The sequence below is a fragment of the Eptatretus burgeri genome, chromosome 3 (genome assembly GCF_056783735.1).
Source record: "Eptatretus burgeri isolate ZD-2024b chromosome 3, Ebu_testis_v1, whole genome shotgun sequence".
NCBI lineage: Eukaryota > Metazoa > Chordata > Myxini > Myxiniformes > Myxinidae > Eptatretus > Eptatretus burgeri.
The window spans coordinates 18547147-18559005 of record NC_140963.1 but is presented as its reverse complement, the minus strand read 5'-3'; the positions used below and the strand labels follow the sequence as shown (position 1 = coordinate 18559005).

The window sequence follows — 11859 nt, the reverse complement described above, 5'->3', positions numbered from 1 at the left end:
AAACACATGAGGTGTCAAAAACATCTCTATTTAGGAAATATATTTAATTCATTGTTTATTCAAGAACAAAAATAAATGTTTGTAGTATAAATTAAGCATTTATTCGATTTTATCCATCATACTATTTTATGGTCGTGTAAATATTTCTTAATCCTCAAAAGGCAAAAACATCAGTTGTTGAAACTTTGTATCATCATGGAACCTCATCCATTATCATATATCATGATGAAAAATAAAAACATTCTCATCTCTGGCCTTATTCTCCAAGATAAAAAAAAAAATGTTGCCATTATATTTTTGATGACTTTACAGGTTCTTTTGATCAAAGCTGGGTTGCTCTCCATGAACGAAGAAACTGCATGACATTGACAAGAAACTTTGCAAGACACAGTGGCAGGTGCTTCTTTTGCTTTTATTAAAGTTTTTTCTTTACAGAGCTGAGAAAATTTTATTTCTCAAGCAGTGAAATCAAAGGAATGAAATCTCTCAAATCTGCTCTCCAGTTGCCTGTTCTAATCTGTATAGAATCAAAACAGCATCCGGAATATTTCTATCTTTTATCAACAAAGACATGCAATGTTCGATAATTCATTTTACAACACAAACTGAAATTACAGGACATCTAAAGAGGACTGATGCAATGTAGTGCTGATTACAGTACTTGTATTGTATTTTTAACAAAAGTGAACTATGTCCTATAAGCTCCTCTGTGAATGAGGCTTGGAGAATTGTAAAACCCCCCAAAAATTAAAATTTCAACAAAGAATCCTAAACAATACCAGTTTAAATCAAACAATTGGTGATATGAATAGTCCATGGAAAACATCATTTGGTTTTATGAGAGTTTACTTTGTATTAATGATTGAAAGTTAAAGAACTGCACCACCATTTTTCCATGTAAACCTTTAACAAAAATTGTTCTTCAGCCAAATTCATTCATACAGTTTGCCTTCTGCCATCGAACATGTACACAATTTATTTGTACCTTCCAAGTTAATTCTCTGACAAACATCAATTCTACAAACAATGCAGTTGTTCTTACAGTGATGACAAACTCCTGCACAAATCAACAATATTTCAAGACCCAAACATGCAGCAAGACGGCTTTGTTCCATCCCTTAACATACACGCAAACTTGACCAATAATCAAAAAAAATCCTTGTGTGAATGCTATCCTATGAAATGATGAGACCATGAAATGATGAGACCATGAGGCATGAGTTGTTTTTTGTTTGTTCTGCTGTGGCTATCCATTCCACCCGAGTCTTCTTCTATATCATCTGGGTAGCATATTTCTAATACTTTGCACAGTGGTTATTTCCCTGATAATGCACTGTCAATTTTCTTCCACTATTGCTTGTTGGATGGGAAAAGGCATTGGAAGTATGAGAAAGAGGTGACTATAGTGGTCATTGTTTCTATGATTTCAATTTATCACCTCTTAAAACAGGGCAGTCATTGAATATAATAAGGTGGGCAAGATTCTCTGTCAGAAAAGGTTAGGATAAGATGACCCCCTCCACATCCCCTTACATATATATATATATATATATATATATATATATATATATATATATATACACACACACACATACTGCATATACTGAACATCCTTGATTCTCAGATTTTTTCGTTCTGTATACTGAATATTTTTCATTTGAAAATGCCTTCTATACAGTCATTCATTATGAATGCTCTTCTCATGTAGATGTTCAAGATACTGAACATATAACTGGGATTAAGGAGGTTACAGTGGGATATAACTGGGATTGCAGAGGTTACAGTGGAATATAACTGGGATTTAGGAGGTTACAGTAGGATATAACTGGGATTGAGGAGGTTACAGTGGGATATAACTGGGATTGAGGAGGTGGGGGCATCTTTCCTGCACCTTACTTTAAGTTCTCCATTGGCTTGCGACTCTCCCACTACATTTTCAAGTACAGTAATAAAATATCATCAATACAATGTACACCCTACTCTTTTGTGTGATTTCAATTATTACTATAAAGTTTGAAGATAGTATTTTAAAAAACTTGTTCATATATCTGACGTAGAAAAATGCAAATGGGAAATGCTTACAAATTATTTTATTCTAAACATTTGTAATTGAACGTTAAAATATTTATTCTTACTTTACCTATGCTTTTATTGCATGTGTTACTTTCAACATAATAATGAAACAAAACACTTTATATTGTTAAATGAAAGAAAACAAAAGTGATGAAGGAAACACAGATGAAGGAAAACAAATGTGTAAAGGCAGCCCTTTTCCTGTTGGAAGCTTGAAGCCCTATTTATAATACACTTCAGGTCTCAATTAAATGAATGGTTATTTAAAGTTTGTTTTGGTCTGGAAGGCATATAAAAAGTCATTAAAAAAAAAACAATTACGTAGTTATGCACTGGAATGATCTGAATATAAAATTGTGCTTATTTTGAAATGGCAGCAAAGTTTTCGAAAACAGTTTACTTTACGTCATAATTATCTTTTTCACAAAATGGAAACATTTTTTGAACAAAGGCAGCCAGCAATATCTACATATTTTGTTCTTAACTAAAAACTTATAAAGGCACATATGCTATTCTATAACTCTGGAAGAAATCTACCTTCATTCAAGGTAAATATATTTGGTAAATAAAATATCTCGCAGAGTGATCATGTTCGAAGTGGAAACAAAAAGTCATTTTTGTACACCCCTTGTATCAGATCTGGATTTTCAACTCTGTTCTCTTGTGATGTTTCGCATAAAACATTTGGCTCGTTATTTAATCCGTTGGTACATTGTAAACAATTATAAAATTAGAGAAACCTGTCATCAAGATCTTGTTTATAAACAACTAGTAAAGATACCCAGCATTCTAATCCTGTTGGCATTTTGAAGAAATCTTTTCTTTTCTTTATTTAGTGGGGGCTGAAATCACTTTCATACACCTGCTAAGGAATTTTCCTGATTTTAGCAGAAAAGAAGCTTAAATCCAGACAGAAGAATTTTTCTCTGCAAGAGGCTTGTCTGCTTGTGAAGCCTGCTGTGCTGCTTCATGAGCGAGATTTGCCTGATTCTGTGCCACTGTGTTGTTGCTTGGGTCAACTGGAGATGGGCAGCGTGAATTGTGAAAAGCATTGTTGTCGGCTTGGTGCAGTGCATAGGGAACAGATGGTGCTGTTGCTTCAACTGGCCCAACTTGGCCCTGCTTCTCATTTGGAATTCCAGGATATAGCCCATGTGGTATGGCTCCAATTGGAAGCTTTTCATTTTGAGCATTAGCTTGAGGGGGCTTCAGGAGAGAGTCATAGACAGGTGGTGCATGAGCGGTGCTATTATGAAAGCCATGGCTGTATGGTAGTGGATGAGTATAGTTATCATTTGGTCTATTTTGTTTTCGCTGCAATTGTTTGGATTGCTTTTTATCTCTGAATGAACCACAACAAAGGTGCAAAATCTCCCACACATTAAGGAACATGCATAATATTGCCACAGCATACATAATGATCAAGAAAATGCTTTTTTCAGTTGGACGTGAGACAAAGCAATCAACATTATGAGGACATGGGTCACGGCTGCACACAAATCTGTCTATTACAGAAAATCCATAAAGGTAGTATTGCCCAAACAGAAAGCCTATTTCAAATATCGATCTTGCAAAGATGTGCATCACATAGGCTTTCATTAACCCTTCTTGTTTGATCTTTTTCCGACCATCATGCTTCGTTGTTTCCTTATTTCCTTTTTTTTCGTTACTCATATTTTCTACAGTCGTTTCTACAATCATGGGATCCTCCTCATTATCTCCTTCTGTGTCTTCAATATGCCGATGTTGTCGTCGGTTAAACACGGGCATCTTGCAGCGTACACTTGCTTTTTCCTCATTTTCAGTGGCAGACGCATCATGGCTCAGCCGATGGATGGCAAAACCTAGATATACTACAGAGGGTAGCGATACCAAAATTGTCTGAAATATCCAAAAGCGAACATGTGAGATTGGAGCAAACTCATCATAGCAGACATTATCGCAACCGGGCTGCAATGTATTGCAAAGAAACTTGCTTTGTTCATCGTAATAGATGGTCTCACCACCAACAGCAGTGAGCATAATGCGGAAGATAAGAAAGGTTGTGAACCAGATCTTTCCCACATATGTAGCATGGTTGTCAATTTGTTCCAGCAAAGTTGTGATGAAGCTCCAACTCATACTGGAGCCTTCTGCTCTCTCTCACAAAAATTCCTGAAAGAAGACACAAATAGTTGATTAGTAAAATCACGAGAAAGGTAAATTAGAAGCTTTTGAAACTTAAGCAAAAGTTTTTTTTTCTTATTACCATTACAGAGGGAGGGAGTAAATTACATCATAATCATTAAGTGTGTGTACAATATTTGAAATAAGCAAACACGTTCAATATATAATTGATTTTGTCTTCCTGTAATCTTACAACAACCATGATAAAATGGCTAATGACTTTCAAAATAAATGCGGTTTTGCTGGTCCCCATGAGATTTAGAGTTCGACCAAAGCAAACTTCAGCGTAATGTACAGAGAGAGCGAAAGAAAGAAAAACAAGGAGACATTGAGCGAGAGTGAGATAGAGATGGAGAGAGGTAAGAATTTACATTAAACTTGAAATGAATCAATCTTCTTCACCAACATTCAATCAACGTTGAAAATTCTCTTTGTCAAAAAAAGAAGACAGTCCGAAACGCAGGCTTATGGATTTGGTCTCAATTTTCGTGTCCGTCCGTGTGTATGTGCACCCGCAACCATATCTCGGACATGTATGGACTGATTTTATTTGCACTTGGCACAAAGACAACACAAGATGGTAAACAAAAGCACATTTTTTTGTTTTCGCGATGCGATCAAAGAATGCCAACTGGTGGGCATTTTAGGTGTAAAAAAAAAACCCCGGTGTCAAAAACGTCCTCAACCATTTCTCGGACATGCATTACCCATCTTGTTCAAACTCAGCACACAGATAACGAATTATGGTTTACATATGCACGTCATTTTCTTTCCATATCAGACAAAAGATGGCTGACTGGCAGCCATTTTATTTGAAAAACGAGGATGTTGAACGCATTCTCAACCATTTCTCACACATGCCTTCACCAATGTTGTTCAAACTTGGCAAAAGCACAGCACATGATGGCATACACGTGCACCTCACTTTATTTTGCAATCTGAACAAAGATGGCCGACTTGTAGACTGGCGACAATTTTCGTTGTAAAAAAACCCGATGTTGAGCATGTCCTCAATCATTTCTCGGACATGCATTTACCGATGTTGTTCAAACTTAGCAGACAGATAAAGAATAATTGTTTGCATATGCTTGTCATTTCTTTTACAGATCATATCCAAGATGGCCGACTGGCAGCCATTCTGTTACTTAAATGCGTCCTGAACCATTTCTCAGACATGCTTGGTCCAATTTTGCTCAAACTTGGTCCAAGCACAGTACATTATGGCATACACATGCAACTCACTTTACTTTGCGATCTGATCAAAGATGGCGTACTGGTCGACTGGTGGCCATTTTTGTTGTACATGTATATGGGCTAGCCCTTTAATTCCATGCAGCAAAATTACTAAAACAATGGAGCTATGACATTTTATGTCTTTTTTATTAGCTCACACCACGCACAATTTGGAGTCATATAGTGATTGGTATATAACCGTAAGGTTTCAGAGTCACAAGTGGATGGAAACTTGCTATGTTACCCTGATGATGCCCTCATGAGGATGAAACCAGTCAGTGACTGCAGTTTTCATTCATTTGTGACAGCTTCTGACATATATTTACATTTAACGTCATAGTAATTTGTTCTGTGAGATGCTCTCTTCCGGGAGCTGAAGACAAAGTTCTGCGCCATGACGTTGACGTATTTGGCTTCGGTCGGAGAACACGAGGAAAGATCATCATTACAAATAAATACAAGGAAATCAGACACAGGTGGAGGCACAGCCCATCATGCCTGTATGAACATATACTAATTTATCAACACAAGATACAAAGAAGAAAATACAATTTTTTTCAAAAACTATTTATTTTACGTTTTTGTAGTTGTTTTTCTTCTTCCCCTCAGGGGAGGGTGCATGGGTTTGGTTAAAAACACACAACATCAACCACACAACACCCCTTGATGAGGCCCCCACCAACAGCACTCTGTACACATGCACACAATCACACATAAATGCTCAAACTACCTAAAAGTCCTGTCAACATCCCTATACCCCTCTCTCTCTATAACTTCCAGGTACCTATATAATTCTAATTTAAACTTATCCACTGATTCTGCTGCCACTACCTTTCCAGGGAGGCCATTCCATGCATTAACTACTCTATGAGTGAAAGTCCCCTGCCTTACTACCGTCTTAACTCTCCTCTTCCTTACTCTCAAGCAATGGACCCTGGTCCTATCACTGTCTACTCTGTTGAATAATTCATCTGCACTTATTTAATCTCTACCTTTCTTTATCTTAAACATCTGCATCATATCTCCTCGTAACCGCCTCCTTTCTAGTGTATAACGCCCTGTCTCCTTCAGCCGCTCCTCATAGCTGAGTCTAGCGAGACCCGGAATCAATCTAGTAGCCCTGTGCTGAATCCTCTCTGTGGCATCTATGTCTTTCCTGAATTGTGGTGACCATAGTTGCACAAAATATTCTCGATGTGGCCCTCACTAATTTCCTGTGCAATGTTAACACCTCCTCTTTTCATTTATAAATGATCCCCCTCCGAATACAACCCAAAAACCCTATTTGCTTTACCTAAAGCTGACTGGCACTGTGCTGTGTTGCCTGCTTACCTCCCGTATCTATTACCACCCCCAGATCCTTCTCCGTTGTGAAACGCTCCAAAATTACCCCTTACATCCTGTAATATCTATTTTCGTTGTTCTTTCCCATCCCCACCACCTTACACTTGCTCAGGTTAAATTCCATCTGCCAATCGTTTGCCCAATCTGAAGAAGTATCAATACTTTCCTGAATCTGATCACCACCCCCTCTGCTATCCACCTCACCTCCAAGCTTTATGTCATCTGCAAATTTGGAAAGCTTACTCTTCACCCCATTATCCAAATCGTTGATGTAAATAATGAATAGTGATGATCTGAGTACTGATCCCGACTTGCATCCTCCCAGGAAGACATCCTCCCACTCACAGCCACTCTTTGCTTCCTATTACTAAGCAAGTTTGCAATCCAATTAGCTACCTGACCAGCCACTCCACAAGCCCTCACTTTGGCTAACAACCTCCGATGTGGTACCTTATCAAATGCCTTCTTAAGGTCTAGATACACTATGTCCACTGCCTTTCCCTCATCTATCCAATCAGACACTGCTTCATAGAACTCTAAAAGATCTGTTAAACAGGAACTACCTTTGGTAAACCCATGCTGATTACCTTTAATTAGTTTGGATTTGTTTAAATGGTTCCTCATCCGGTCTTTAATTAATGTCTCCAACACCTTCTCCACAACCGAAGTCAAACTAACAGGTCTAGATGGTTTCCCAATTCTTCTCTGGATCCTTTCTTAAATAATGGTGTTGCATTTGCTACTCTCCAATCCTCCAGTCCCTGTCCTGACTCCAGTGAACTATTGAAAATATCCGTTAATATCTTGCTTACCTGCTCAGCCACCTCCATCAATACTCTCGGGTGTATATTATCTGGACCCGGAGCCTTATCTACTCTTATATTTCCTAGCTGTTCCTTTACTTCCTTCATTTCAACCTGGATCTTCTGTAAAACCCTTCCTCACCTCCTCGAAAGATACTGTCAGCTATTGGCAATTTTCCTGACTGTTCTTGTGTAAAAGTTGAAGAAAAATACCTGTTTAATAACCTGACATCTCACTTTCATCACGAACCACTCTCCCGGTGCTATTCCTCAATGGGCCCACACTGGTCCTAACCTGTTCTTTTCCCCTGATATACTTAAAGAAAGCCTTGCTATTATGTTTAATATTCTTAGCCATGTCCTTCTCATACTCTCTTTTGGCTTGCCGAGTTATTTTCTTAACTTGCCCCTGTTTACTCCGATAGTGATATAAATCTAACTCCATTCCTGTTATTTTAAACCTAATAAATGCCTTCTGCTTCTCCTTCATAGCGTTCCTCATTTCACTGCTCAACCACTTTAGTGGGGAAACTTATCATAATAATTGTGCATTTTGTGAGGAAAGCACCAAATTTGGCACACTAGTAGCCTAACATATTATGAACAGATTTGGATATTGGGCCATCTCCAAATTTTTGATGGCAGTGGAAAATGGCTGCCACAACCATCAGCGGCTGAATTTGAGATGGCCCAATATCCAAATCTGTTCATAATATGATAGTCTACTAGTGTGCCAAATTTGGTGCTTTCGTCACAAAATGCACAACCATAACCTCACAACCATAACCAACTATTATCTTCAAATTTCTCACATTCTGCAACTTGCTGCAAATTATCGATGCATTCCTTCAACCTAGTAATAACCATCCTCAGGTGGGCTATTTCCTCATACTTCCTACAACAATAAGAACCCTCTGCTTCCCCTATTGTTGATGTGGCTCACCTTGAGCAACTATCACATTTTACGAACTCCTCTAAAGACTCTTCCTTTCCGCTTCGGTCTCTATTTATAACCTTTTTTATCCCCATACTCCCAAGGCCCTAAATGACAACGTTAAACTTAACACGAGGCCTCTCCCGGCTTCTTTCAATAAACTAACTCAAATACCCACTAAAACTGTGATGAACACAACTACAGCTTTAGAAGTACAGTTCCACAGACCCTGAAACAAATCACAATATACGCAACAAAAAAAAATAACAAAATATGCAAAAAGCTTCAGAAGGAATGGAAACATAGCTTTAGAAGGACTGGAAGGAGAGCTCGCCACCCAGCCGTCCATATACACATCCCCAAACCGGAAGTGCTATAAATTACTCCGACCACATTCACTTAATGACTCCAGGTGCAGGTAGTGAAGCAAGACATAATGTTCCTGTATGGCAGTCAAGGCTTATTGCTCCTGGGATGTGCAGTAAGCGCTGTATGCGACACGATTCTGGCACTCACACCACTGACAGTTTGAAGATGTATAGTGATTGGTATATAACCATAAGGTTTCAGCCACAGATGAATGGAAACTTGCTGTGTTACCCTGATGATGCCCTCATGAGGGCAAAATGGGTCGGTGACTGCAATTTTCATTCACTTGTGACAGCTGAAATATAACTACATTTAATATCATAGGAATTTGTTCTGCGAGATTCTCTCTTCCGGGAGCCAAAGACAAAGCACTGCATCATGAAGGAGTCGTGGAATTTATTTCCTAAAATTGAATAAACTCCTCAGGTTTGGAAGTCAGAACATTTATTGCAAGGATAGCAAAAGCAAATCACAGACAGAAGTTTATAGCTATAAACTTGAATTATCCTTGTCCAAGAAAACTAAAAAACTAAACTTAAAAAAAAAACTCATTGCCACACAGAATCCATATTTATACATTGGAAGGCCAATCTGTTTTGGGGAACAAGAGGCATTTTTTACTGGACAGATTGATCATCTTCCAATACAGACAAGAGATATAAGGTCATTTAATGTAAATATATGTATTATTTAAATAGATACATGTTCAAGCACAGAGATGTAATAATCATGTTGTTTTTGAGTACATTTCCATTAAAGCGTTATAACAATACATTGTGCTATATACTAAAAACATTTACTTTTTCAAGTTAATTATTATCAATCGAGTTTAATTAGCAATATTTTAATGTTTTTTTGTTTTGTTTGTTTTTTTTATCACCCTCAAGCCCATTATGCTAATTTTGGAGAAATTTGCATCGACACTGTATACAACTGCAAGACTCACAATTTCGTACTCATTCATCAATTAACACATTATAATAAAAGCCATTATTATAATGACATTGTCCATTCAATTACCAAATAAGTAAAGGCTTAATAGTGTATGTAATTGATGCATGTATACGAATCTAAATTCCTGAAAAGGATTCTAATCAACTTTAAAGGAATACATTTCTTATAATTATTGTTGTGACTGCAAAGTGTATAATCAATTGTATATAAACTTAAAGTGTATATTTATTTGCCTTTATAATGCTCGGTTATGTGCTTGTTTTATAAAGCATCATAATACACATCCTGGCTATTTGACTATATTGTGAAATACAAGACGTGTTTACTCGCTCAGCTTATCGGATCAGCTGAAAAAGTTTTGCATCTCTTTTACTGTGGCTTTGTGTGTCGCGTTTCTTTTAAAAGAAACATTTAGCTTAGAAGTTCAATAAATTCTCAGAACAGTGTATATTTAATCTGACACCATTAACAGAAATCCACAAGTTGGATTTCACTTTTACAATTTCCTCATTTTGTCATATAAAGGACAATATCACATATTTAAATTTGGAAATCTTCAATTCAAATTAATATTAGGATCAATTTGTCTGTCAAGAGCATACCCCATCCTTATGGGGTAATTGAGACGAGTCAGCCTTTACTAGGTGTTTCCTGGTAGCAGGGTAGTAACGTGACTATACCTCATAGGCCGCCTCTCCGTTGAGATCTCGCCCGTCATTGGTAATTTAGTCAGTTAAAGTGTACCCTTTGATGAAAAATGAAGACAGGCAGTCAACAGTAGACCACCAGAGTGGACCAAATTTAAACTTGGCACATAGCAAGTACTCATCATGCGGAATGAGTGTGATTTTTAATAACATCATAAGTGCCTTTGTTATGACGTCATAATTGCATACGTATAACACTATATCCAACCAGTGTGAAAATTTTTGAGGGTCATCTAGTGATAAAATGGTCCACAAAAAATGATGATGTCATCGGTCACGTAATTTGGCAGCCATATTGTTTTTGAAAATCACCTTCATAAATCTTGTCCGAAATAGCTCAAAAAATTGAGGCGAAACTTCACACATATGACCGCCTATCCATGAGGAACAAAAGTGTCACATATATGATGTCATCGGTCACATGATTTTGTAGCCATATTGGATTCACCCTAAAACATATAAAAAAATATTTTTCTTCAGAACAGCTGAACAGATCGAGGGGAAACGTCACACTAATGTTCCCTAAAGCATATGTGTACAAGATTGTTAAGGAATAATTTATGTCACATGATTTGGCAACGATATTGGATTTAAGATAACATTAAATAATTTTTTCTCTGGAACCGCTTAATCAACCGACGTGAAACTTCACAATTGTGATTTAGCAGTCATGCGGAATAGTATATGTTTTAAATTTCAACTTCATTGGACACATGGTCGAGCAGCCAGAATTATTTGATTTTTTTGATCTGGGTTTTTGGGGTTTTTTAAAAATAAGGCTTACTTGGCTGTGCCCGGATGGGTTTGAGGGCAGAGGAGTAACAGCTGAAATGTGAATCCTATCCAGGTTCCTCCTGATGACTTCATCTTTTCTTTTTACTTGTTCAGGTTCCTTCTGATTACTTCAATTCAGGACTGTTCCTATTTGGTCTTCCATTTGATTTGAATTGAAATGATTTTAATTCCATTCTGAATTCAATTGAATAGTAATTAAATAAAAACGTCATGGGTCTGTATCAGATGTCCGATGAAAACGGGATTACATCAAAGTGGGAAATTTTGGTACCCGGTCATCACTGCCAGCAGGTATTGAGTGGCAGTTCTAATTTTGTCTCTAATTAATTACATAACACACCAGTATACAAACGCCACACAAAATACACCACACAAACGAGTTCTGGTGAGGGTCTGCAATCTCTGACTGCTCTTTTTCTTGTTACTAGGCAAAAAAAAATATATTGACAAGTATTTTGATTGTGTGTGTGTGTGTGTGTGT

General features: G+C 37.3%; 1 pseudogene across 1 annotated transcript in view; it reads right to left on the bottom strand.

Moving 5' to 3' along the window:
• Window positions 1–393: 393 nt before the first annotated feature.
• Window positions 394–11859, bottom strand: part of LOC147029484 (gap junction gamma-1 protein pseudogene) — a 30892-nt pseudogene continuing 19426 nt past the window's right edge. The window contains exon 2 of the transcript XR_015055687.1: window positions 394–4227. The product of XR_015055687.1 is annotated as a gap junction gamma-1 protein pseudogene (transcript). The remainder of the gene's footprint in view (window positions 4228–11859) is intronic.